We start from the raw sequence: 10,881 nt of genomic DNA on the forward strand, positions 1-10,881 counted from the left end.
ACAGCTTTTTCTGTGAAATCTATATTTTCCTCTTTCATTATGACGAGCATGTTTGATATTGCTCGTGGATATTTTTAGAGGCGTTTCAGAAGCTTTCCATCAATTTTGACCTGACTAAGATTGAACCTGTCACATTAAAGGAAGCAATGAATGCAGTGTGGGAGCCTCCTCTTTATTTTCCTTCCATCCATAAAATAGCTGGATTTCATAGGGCAGGTTTAGGGGTTCAAGACATGGATCTGTTAATAAGAGGATGGGATAGTTTCCCTATAATTATATTAATCACATTTGGAGAATAATCACGAGGGCCAGCTGGAGTGAAGGAGCTGACACTGCATTTCACCACCACACTTTGTCAACTCACACATATTATGTTACTATGCAAATTATACAGATGTTTCTCTTGCTGTAATAACGCAAAGCAAAGTTATTTGGTGTCAAGACAGTGATATCAATATCTTTATTGTGCGTCTATATACGGTCACAGTATGTTTTTATTGTACAGTGATTGGATTAAGTCATAAAAATATAATTTGCTGAGATGGTCAACCATGATGATAGAGGGTGGAGGAACTCATTTCCTCTAACTACCCCAAATAAAGTAGAGGCACCAAGAGTCACTGTCTGGGTCCAAAATGGCACCCTATTTCCTATAGAATCCAATAAGCCCTGCTCAAAAGTAGTGCACTATATAGGGAATAGGGTGCCATTTGAGCCACTGTCTGTGAGGTTATCTGACATTACTACGCCCTGACCTTCACATTCAGTCCTAACACTGTCACAGGTCAATATCCTGTAAACCATATTCTCCTGCTGAATCACCACTGATCAATTATTTTAATATTTCTGTGGCCATTTTTTTATCGATTACCTCATTTATGCAGAGTGCAGCATATCTTATTTAATAACGGAAGTTCAGTGCATCTGATTATCTTGTTTTAGTGTCATTGGACATTTTGTTTTCGGTAAAACCTTTTACCTTCTTGATATATTTGTTTATATGTGATTAATTATTATTTTCTATTCTTATATTTCATACAACAACTGCAGGCCACTGGGTATGGAATTCACTCACCTTGCGTGTCCATACTGTGTTCACATCCAGAGCTGTTGCCATGGTTAGTAATTAGCCGTAGTGAGTGCTCGCTGAAACATTGAACAATGGTGAAGCAACTCCTGCAATTCCTCACAAAGGACTGTGTGTCCTTGAGGGAAGTGTCATTCATTGTGGAGGACTCTCACCTTGTCTGCTAGTAGGCTTTTACCAGAAAATGCTAATAGACAGCCTGATTGCGTTTGTTATCGGCTATAGCATGGTGAGATATGCAGTATAAACGTGTACGCTTGACACAATTTAATGATCCATGTTAATCAGGAGGACATATCACTCCAAATGAGTCATGCAAAGAGAACCTCAGAATCCCATTGTACTGGGAGCTGCAGCACACATGCCCTGATATTATATCTGCCAATGGAAGGAGGATGTATTGTCAAGGCCAGACACAAAGCGAATAAAGGAAATCCTGTGAGTGTGAATGTGCGAGAGGAGGCAGAGAGACAGATATGGCCTAGTCATCCAGCAACAGCCAGTAGACTACCACAAATGAATTCCAATGAGAGAGTAGATATTAATATGTCTATTAGGACAGGCCCTATAGGTACAATTAGCTCTAGATAATGGCCCTCTCAACCCTCTTTTCTACTAGAGCTCTAAAATATTGATTTAATTCTCCCCTGTATATCCACTTAAACTCTGGACTGTCACTCTAAGAATCTATCCCATTGTTATGTTTTACAGTGTTGGCCAAGGGGCTTATTCTGTCTCTGTCCTGTTTTAGGGAGCAGAGACGACACATCACTTTGAGGAGCCCCACTCTTCTCTTTTTTATAAGAATGAGGAAGAGATAACTAGGCGAAGAAATAAAGTGAGATATAAAAATGGGAAATGGTTCCTAGAGCATTTAAGGTATAGCTGCTGTACCGTGGCTCGTCGTTGAGAGAGAGAGCGATGGAGAGAGAGAGAGAGAGAGAGAGAGAGAGAGAGAGAGACCGAGAGCAAGAGAGCTGGCGTGAGGTGAGGAATAAGCTTCGCTTGGCATGTCGGTGTGACCTTTGGGTGTTTCTGTGGAGAGGGCAGGCGCCAGGCGGCGACGCGGCCCCTCAGGTTACTGTTGTCTCAGCGCCGCGGCGAGGCTCGTCTGATGTTGATGATGTCAGACAGGACACTTACCCTGGGCTAGAGCTCTCCCGGGAGGTGTTGGCTATGGAATCACCCTCTCCGACTCGCCCTCCTCATCCTCACATCTGTGCATTATTTAGCTTATTGTTTCAGCCATTTATCAGGATAATGACTCTGCAAGCGTATAATACTATACTGTACATTTATCCAAGTGACAGAAGCACCAGATACCTGATGATGACCACTGAGGAAAAGCCAATAAAGAGATGTGCAAAAAACTGCATCATATTGATAATGGTCTAGGATGGATTGTTTTGCTGCTCAGAATATCACTGACTGCATAGTATTTTGTAGCTTTGCTTGGGGAGGTTTGGCGCGGAGCCATACGCATCGGAATAGTGCAGATAATAGTGCAGTGAAAAATAAAATACAAGGACCAAAGTTGCTGGGCTGGCTGCACTTTTTTTTTACCTTAATAACGATTTTCATGACAAGAAACTAGTAATATCAGTGTGCAGTGGCAGGCAGCGGGAGAGTGGGGACTGAATCACTGATCAATGACAGCTAATGAACACGGCAGGAGTTCTGCTCTGTTTGCCTCTCGACAGAGAGCCCCGCTCCTCTGAGAGCTATTTTTCTTCTATTTTGCACACAAGAAAAATACAGGAGGCTTCATTGAAACCAACTGCTTCTGGGCTCAATTAACTAGCATAGATTACTCATAATGCAGATGAGAGCCTGGGTATGTAATACACAGCATGGAGACCACCCACCTTCCCTCCTCCCTCACTACAACCTTTTGCCTTGGGGCCCCGTGACAGTGCAGTGCGGTGGGCTGCGGTATGCATGCAGCGGTACATATATACATTACATATGGAGCGTCTCAGGTGATCTATGGATCCTGAAGGCTGTTTATCACTCCATCATGGTGACATGGTACTGAGTCGTGTGCAGTCAACACAACACAGAGCTCTGGTGTCACCTGGCTGTCAGCAACACTTAATATACCTGGCTCAGGGTCTTTGGTCACTGCTGCTGTCCTGACGCCCCTGGCCTGGCCTGACTGTCCAATCCCCCTTGCATTACATGGATGGAGAGATACCCCTCCAGAGCATTCATCACGTCCTCCATCAACCCCGCCGGGGCAGAGGGCCGGGAGCCTGGCGCCTGCACTGTTGTCTCTTCTCTTATTGGCCACATGAGGTGTCCTACTGGGGTTGGGACTTTTATAGAGGCCTCCACTGGCATACAGTACACAGTAGCACACACCTTCAGACATTTTTACAGCTTTTACAAATGTCATCTCAAATATGAGCTGGTATAATTGTGTTGAAACACTGTTCTTTTAAATTGGCTAAATGAAATACATACTGCTAAACTATTGTCAGCAAAGGAAAGGTGTGTGTTGAGAACATCAAGAGAATTACAGAAGGCAGAAATGTAAATACAGAGTAGTTAGCATACCCAAATGGGAATAGGCACAAATATGCTGGATTTGTAGACTGTAAGGCTGCGTTTACACAGTCAGCCCAATTCTGATATTATTTCCACTAATTGGTCTTTTGACCAATCACATCAGATCTTTTCACATCAGATCTTTTTCAGAGCTGATCTGATTGGTCAAAATACCAATTAGTGAGAAAAAAAATCAGAATTGGGTTGCCTGTGTCAACGCAGCCTAAGATGTCTTTTTATGTGAGTCAGTGTTATAAATCTCAGGGAGAAAATACATGGCTCCAAATGAAAGGCGTCAGAGCTGAAAGATGTGTATCACTGTGTTGACAAACTGGGCTTAGTGCCTCAATGCTGTAGAACTATATTTCATAATGAGAATCTATTCTAGAACTGAGGACTAACGATTTACAAGAAATCAAGGGCATAACATTTTTTTGCCATTAAAAGCCCTCTGAATTCCAGTTCTAGAAGGTTTCAAAAGGATCACCTTCCTCAACCTAAATACTGTGATTGTTTAAATGAATGAGCTCTCATGAATTCTGTCACTCAGCCACAGTGATGACAGTGCAATTAATGATTATTTGACCTGACACAGGCTTAAAACAACTTCCTGAAATGGAAATCATAATACAATCTCTGTCTTTCCATTGGGGGAAATATCTGGAATGACCTGTGTTAATTAAAGATAAAATCCTTGGTGAGGGCGGTAGACATGTCTGTCAGAGAGTGTGCTGCTGTCTCTGTCTGTGTCTGTCTAGTGATGTGGATGACATATTAGATGGGAGCGAGCAGAGTGACCAGCCAGCAGCAGACCAGCAGCTACAGAACAGTATAGTAGCCTCAAAAAATTCACTAACATTGATTCGCCACCAATTACTAGCTACACAGGATCCATGGACAAGGCTCACTATTAGAGGTCGACCGATTAATCGGAATGGCCGATTTAATTAGGGCCGATTTAAAGTTTTCATAACAATCAGAAATCGGTATTTTTGGACGCCATTTTTTTTTTCTTTTACACCTTTATTTAACAAGGCAAGTCAGTTAAGAACACATTCTTATTTTTAATGACGGCCTAGGAACGGTGGGTTAACTGCCTTGTTCAGGGGCAGAACGACAGATTTTTAACCTTGTCAGCTCAGGGATTCAATCTTGCAACCTTACGGTTAACTAGTCCAACGCTCTAACCACCTGCCTCACGAGGAGCCTGCCTGTTACGCGAATGCAGTAAGAAAGCCAAGGTAAGTTGCTAGCTAGCATTAAACTTATCTTAAAAAAACAATCAATCAATCAATCATAATCACTAGTTATAACTACACATGGTTGATGATATTACTAGTTTATCTAGCGTGTCCGGCGCTGCGTATAATCGATGCGGTGCGCATTCGCGAAAAAGGACTGTCGTTGCTCCAACGTGTACCTAACCATAAACATCAATGCCTTTCTTAAAATCAATACACAGAAGTATATATTTTTAAACCTGCATATTTGGCTAAAAGAAATCCAGGTTAGCAGGCAATATTAACCAGGTGAAATTTGGTCACTTCTCTTGCGTTTATTGCAGCGCAGAGTCAGGGTAATGCAACAGTTTGGGCCGCCTGGCTCATTGCGAACTAATTTGCCAGAATTTTACATAATTATGACATAACATTGAAGGTTGTGTAATGTAACAGGAATATTTAGACTATATGGATGCCACCCGTTAGATAAAATACAGAACGGTTCCGTATTTCACTGAAAGAATAAACGTTTTGTTTTCGAGATGATAGTTTCCGGATTCGACCATATTAATGACCTAAGGCTCGTATTTCTGTGTGTTATTATGTTATAATTAGTCTATGATTTGAATAGGAGCATCTGACTGAGCGATGGTAGGAACCAGCAGGCTCGTAAGCATTCATTCAAACAGCACTTTCGTGCGTTTTGCCAGCAGCTCGTCGCTGTGCTTCAAGCATTGTGCTGTTTATGACTTCAAGCCTATCAACTCCCGAGATTAGGCTGGTGTAACCGATGTGAAATGGCTAGCTAGTTAGCGGGGTGCGCGCTAATAGCGTTTCAAACGTCACTCTCTCTGAGACTTGGATTAGTTGTTCCCCTTGCTCTGCATGGGTAACGCTGCTTCGAGGGTGGCTGTTGTAGATGTGTTCCTGGTTCGAGCCCAGGTAGCGGCGAGGAGAGGGGTGGAAGCTATACTGTTACACTGGCAATACTAAAGTGCCTATAAGAACATCCAATAGTCAAAGTGTCACGCCCTGACCTTAGAGATCCTTTTTATGTCTCTATTTGGTTTGGTCAGGGTGTGATTTTGGGTGGGTATTCTATGTTCTTTAGTTCTATTATTTGTATTTCTATGTTTTGACCGGGTAGGGTTCTCAATCAGGGACAGCTTTCTATCGTTGTCTCTGATTGAGAACCATACTTAGGTAGCCATTTTTCCCACCTGTCTTTGTGGGAGGTTGACTTTATTTGTGGCACATAGCCTTAAGCTTCACGGTTTATTTTGTATTGTTTATTGTTTTGTCGGCGTCATTTCTAATATAAAGAAAATGTACGCTCACCATGCTACACCTTGGTCCACTTCATTCAACAGCCGTGACACAAAGGTATATGAAATACAAATCGTACAGAGAGAAACAGTCCTATAATTCCTATAATAGCTACAACCTGAAACTTCTTACCTGGGAATATTGAAGACTCATGTTAAAAGGAACCACCAGCTTTCATATGTTATCATGTTCTGAGCAAGGAACTTAAACTTCTCCAACACTTTGTTTTTGCATTATTTAAACCAAATTGAACATGTTTCATTATTTATTTGAGGCTAAATTGATTTTATTGATGTACTATATTAAGTTAAAATAAGTGTTCATTCAGTATTGTTGTAATTGTCATTATTACAAATACATTTTTTTAAAAATGGCCGATTAATCGGTACCGGCTTTTTTTGGCCCTCCAATAATCAGTATCGGTGTTGAAAAATCATAATCGGTCGACCTCTACTCACTATACACTACATTTTTAACGAAGGAACATGTTTTGAAAACCTTGTAATTACACTAAAGCAATGTGAGCAGACCATTAAATTACATGGCTGGAGAGACAATTTTGGAACATAGAAATGGGCCAGATTTAATTGTAGAGCTCCTAGTTAGTCCCCAGAAAACCAACAGATCCACTCAGCAGCCATCAGTCCACTAAGTGGGAATGGGATGATGACATGAAAGTGACCTCATTACTCCACCACAGACCAAATCAATAAATCATAACAGCCCATGGTCCCTTCTGATGTCATCACAGACGCACAGCTTGAAATTCTTCATACAGATGTTGATTATAACACTGAGGAAGAAGGGGATGAATGGTTTGCATGCTGCTTTGCCAGGCGGCCAGGTTTCCCAGTGTAAACACAGAGCGATCTGCGACTCTTTTCTTTCTCCCTCTCCTCTCTCTTCTTCTGACTCTGAATCACTCCGCCTTTGGGGCTTACCACAGGAGTCTCTTCAAACAAGGCTTTGTACTGGAGTGGAGAATCAAGATTAATGCACTTCCACAGCTCTGTGCTGCTCTAGGGGAAAGAAGCCTGATAATTAACACCGGGGGGGCTTGGAGGAAATTGGAGGGGGGAAATCACACAACATAATAAAAATACGGGGAAAGGTACATATGACATTTATTTGGCGTGTGTGCGATGTGTGAGGCTGCATTGAGGTGGCAGTCAGTGAAGCTGTGACTGTGACGTCTTGGAAGGTATGTATGACGGAATGGTTTACTCTGAGCATTATTTATCATTGTCATGTCTGTAATAATTCATTGTGGTGTGCTTACCACCAGCAGTGTAACAATGCATATACCAAATGCATTTATACAAATGTATACAAATTATACAAATGAAGTGTTCAATACATCTTTATAAGGACACTGTGTATTTCATAATGCCTTTTGTGCAACCTGTCTTACCTTGTCAGTTTTAAGATCTCTCCAAAGCTGCATAGGCTGCATATTGACTTCTGGAAACGTCTGTGTTTATGTCCGAATCCCCCAGCTGGAGTTGTTCTCTGATAATGACTCAGATTGTTGTCATTTACATCAACGTCTGAAAACAGCGGGCCCGTGGCTCCCTGTACAGGGTTCTCCAAATATATAAATAAGTGGTGGAAGGTTACCAAGGAAGAGAATGAAATATGGCACTTCCATTTCAATGCAAATGAGGACTGAAATGAGTGCAGTGTGGATTTACAGTGGTTCATTAGAATGGACCCAGCACGCTGCTGCTTTAAGTGAACAGTCTCCTATAGCCTGAGTAAATTAGTGTGCAATCCCCTGCACTGGCTGTAAATGAAACTGTCCGTCAGCATGCAGCGTCTCAACCTGCTAAGAAGAAGTGGGATGGTTCTGTCCTCCTGATGTCTGTCTGCTGGAGCTCTTGGATAGAGAGAAAGTTTTCTTCAAGTTTGGATAGTCTGTGTTAACTTCCCAGTCTATTCAGTCAGGAGTCTGACGTGAAGATATGAGGTTTTTTTAGTGTATGCGCGTGTCGCATATACAGCCAAACAATCTCTATAGCCTTTGGTAAAGGTCTGGGGTGGTCTTTCATTTCTGAAATTCATTTCAGGATGCTGCTGTCCTGGACTCAATAAGAATGACCCCCTGTTTGAACACACACATCATGCATTTCCAAAGGGGGAATATCTAAAAGTAGATTTGAATCCGATGAGAACATGCAGGTGTGAAAATATTGTGTTGTGTTCATTTTTATGATGGATTAGGAGGCAAGCTGCACTGCCCTCTGAGAGGAGGCAAGGAAAGTGGGAACTGGAGTGAGTTTTCAAATGGAGAGCTGCTGTTTAATATATATGGATATCCAGAGCCACCGAGTTTACAGAGACCTCTAAGAAACTGGCAGGACTCAGATGTCAACAGTCTGACTTCTTTTGACTTATATAATTCATCAAGTCGTCTCTGTTGTTTTATTTACAGTTTCTCCACTTCATAGAGATATATCACGTGCCACAGACACAGTAAGGGGAAAAGATGTAATGATTAAGAAGTGATAGAGAGGTTTCCAAACAGTGGCAGCAGCCATTTTTCCAGCCAAAGTGACCAAGACAGCATTCACCACACGCTTAAGAGTATTACATCTGCTGATGGTCTGCAATCTCAGTCCTTCGAGACAGATCAGAATCAAAAGGAGCTTTATAAGCATGACAGGTTTGGACAGGAAGTAGAGATGAGGCCTTTCTGGAACATAGAGCATGTAGGCTACTGCAAAATGTCATAATGCATTAAGTATTCCTCTGCCTCAAACTTAGTGGTTTTTTATATATTTCCTTTCATGTACATCTTTAAATTATAATTTTACTGAAAAATGTAAACAAATGATACTTTTTAGAAATCTTTTCAATTGGAAGTCCAGAGCAGTAGGTTTCAGGTAGTTTGGGGTAATCCACTCTAATTACATATCTAAACTGAACCTCTACGGTTATACCCTGCTATATTGCTTTTTAAAATCTGAAACTAGGAGAGTTTCACGTGTGACATTATTTTATTTATTTGTCCTTTATTTAACTAGGCAAGTCAGTTATGAACAAATACTTATTTACAATGATGGCCTAGGAACAGTGGGTCAACTGCCTTGTTCAGGGGCAGAACGACAGATTTTTACCTTGTCAGCTCGGGGATTCAATCTAGCAACCTTTCGGCTACTGGCCCAACGCTCTAACCACTAGGCTACCAGCCGCCCCATTATAAACCCTGTGTGTCTGAGTTAATTCTCCAACCAGTTTAATGATTCAGGGAGAGCAGTTTCATTTGCTGTGGTAGCATTAGCAGTGGTGTGCAGGGGTCTATTGGGACCGGAGTGGGTAAACTACATTAAAAGTTTCGAAGAGTTACCTGTAATATGGAAAACAGGTCAAGTGCATAATGACTGGGATGTTGCAGTCATCAAAAGGAACAAACCGTAATATTGTCCTGTTGGAATAAGAAAGTGTCTCGGTAAGGTAATGAATTTTCTCCATAGCACAAATCCCTATAAGGTTTTGGTCTGACAACCTCCCTCTCTCTAACACAATCTTTTTCTCATTTTTTTTCAGCAGTGAGGAGGCAAACGGTGAGACAGCGATGAGTCTTATATTTAACCCCGCTACACCTATCCATCAACGGAGAGACTTGTTCCACTGTCTCCTACCCACACAGTGTCCAGTCCTTACTGAGCTGACGATGAGTCCATCATACCCATCCCTACAGGACCACTTCCTCCTGGGCTTCCAGAAAAGACATAAACCCATCATATCCTATTACAGCGCTATACATTTCCCTTCCCCTGCTACTCTTTCAATTAACGAAGTATATGAACGCGGATGTGGAGTCGTATTCACTTCTATGCAATAGGCTAAAGAAAAGCTCCACTTGAAGGCCATTGGATTTGACAGGCTCCCTGTCTCGAACCTGGACATTATTTTCTCTTCACTATGTACCGAGGTAGGAAGTTTGAGAGGCCCAGGATCTCATTTCTAATAGGAAGTGAACAGCTTAAGAGATGACCAAGCTGAGGCTGCCATCAGTGTCTCCCTAGCTGCCTACCTGCCAGAGACAGAGTGTAGCTGTGTAGCTCTCCGTTTACTCCTCGACTCACTAATTAATGGTTGCCCGTGGAGTAACTTGTACCTGTCAGTGTCTACCGCTCTCGTATATTCAATAACTTGGGGGAATTGAAATTGAATGCCAGCTAAGCTCGAACAAACTGCAAATGGTGCATGGGATACACCCTGGTTCTCTCAGTGACCTGACAGCAGCGTTATATGTAAGGTTTTTAATGAACATGGACTCTTCTCAGCTACTTTTGACTGCCAAGGTGGAAGGTTTTATGAATTCAAGATGGAGGGTGGGTGGGTGATTGTATAGGTTCTGTTACAGTATACAGGTACTCGAGCAAGTCCTTGTGCCAAATGTCAATGTGCGTATGAATGCCAAAGCCGTCCATAAAAGAACCCAGTGCCGATTCGCATTAAAGAGACATGGTGAAAATGTTCCCGAGCGGTCACTGGTAATTATTGCGTCCATTTCCAGGGCCACTGCATGTGTGTTCATGGAGAACAAGGTCCACTCTATTATTACACATATCTCCTTACTCATGGGATTAGCCACACTGCTCACAATTCATACATCCACTTCTCCATTAGAGCTGATTTATCTCAGACTACACTCCTCTACATAATGAGGAAAACAAGAATAATGGTGAAAAGTAA

General features: G+C 42.0%; 1 long non-coding RNA gene across 1 annotated transcript in view; it reads left to right on the plus strand.

The window, feature by feature from the left end:
* LOC112069403 (uncharacterized) overlaps nucleotides 1-10,664 on the plus strand; it is a 14,855-nt gene extending 4,191 nt beyond the window's left edge. Inside the window, exon 2 of the long non-coding RNA XR_002893729.2 lies at nucleotides 9,727-10,664. This is a non-coding gene — a long non-coding RNA (uncharacterized lncRNA). The remainder of the gene's footprint in view (nucleotides 1-9,726) is intronic.
* Nucleotides 10,665-10,881: the final 217 nt, after the last annotated feature.

Source organism: Salvelinus sp. IW2-2015, unplaced genomic scaffold, assembly GCF_002910315.2.
Source record: "Salvelinus sp. IW2-2015 unplaced genomic scaffold, ASM291031v2 Un_scaffold1002, whole genome shotgun sequence".
Classification (NCBI taxonomy): domain Eukaryota; kingdom Metazoa; phylum Chordata; class Actinopteri; order Salmoniformes; family Salmonidae; genus Salvelinus; species Salvelinus sp. IW2-2015.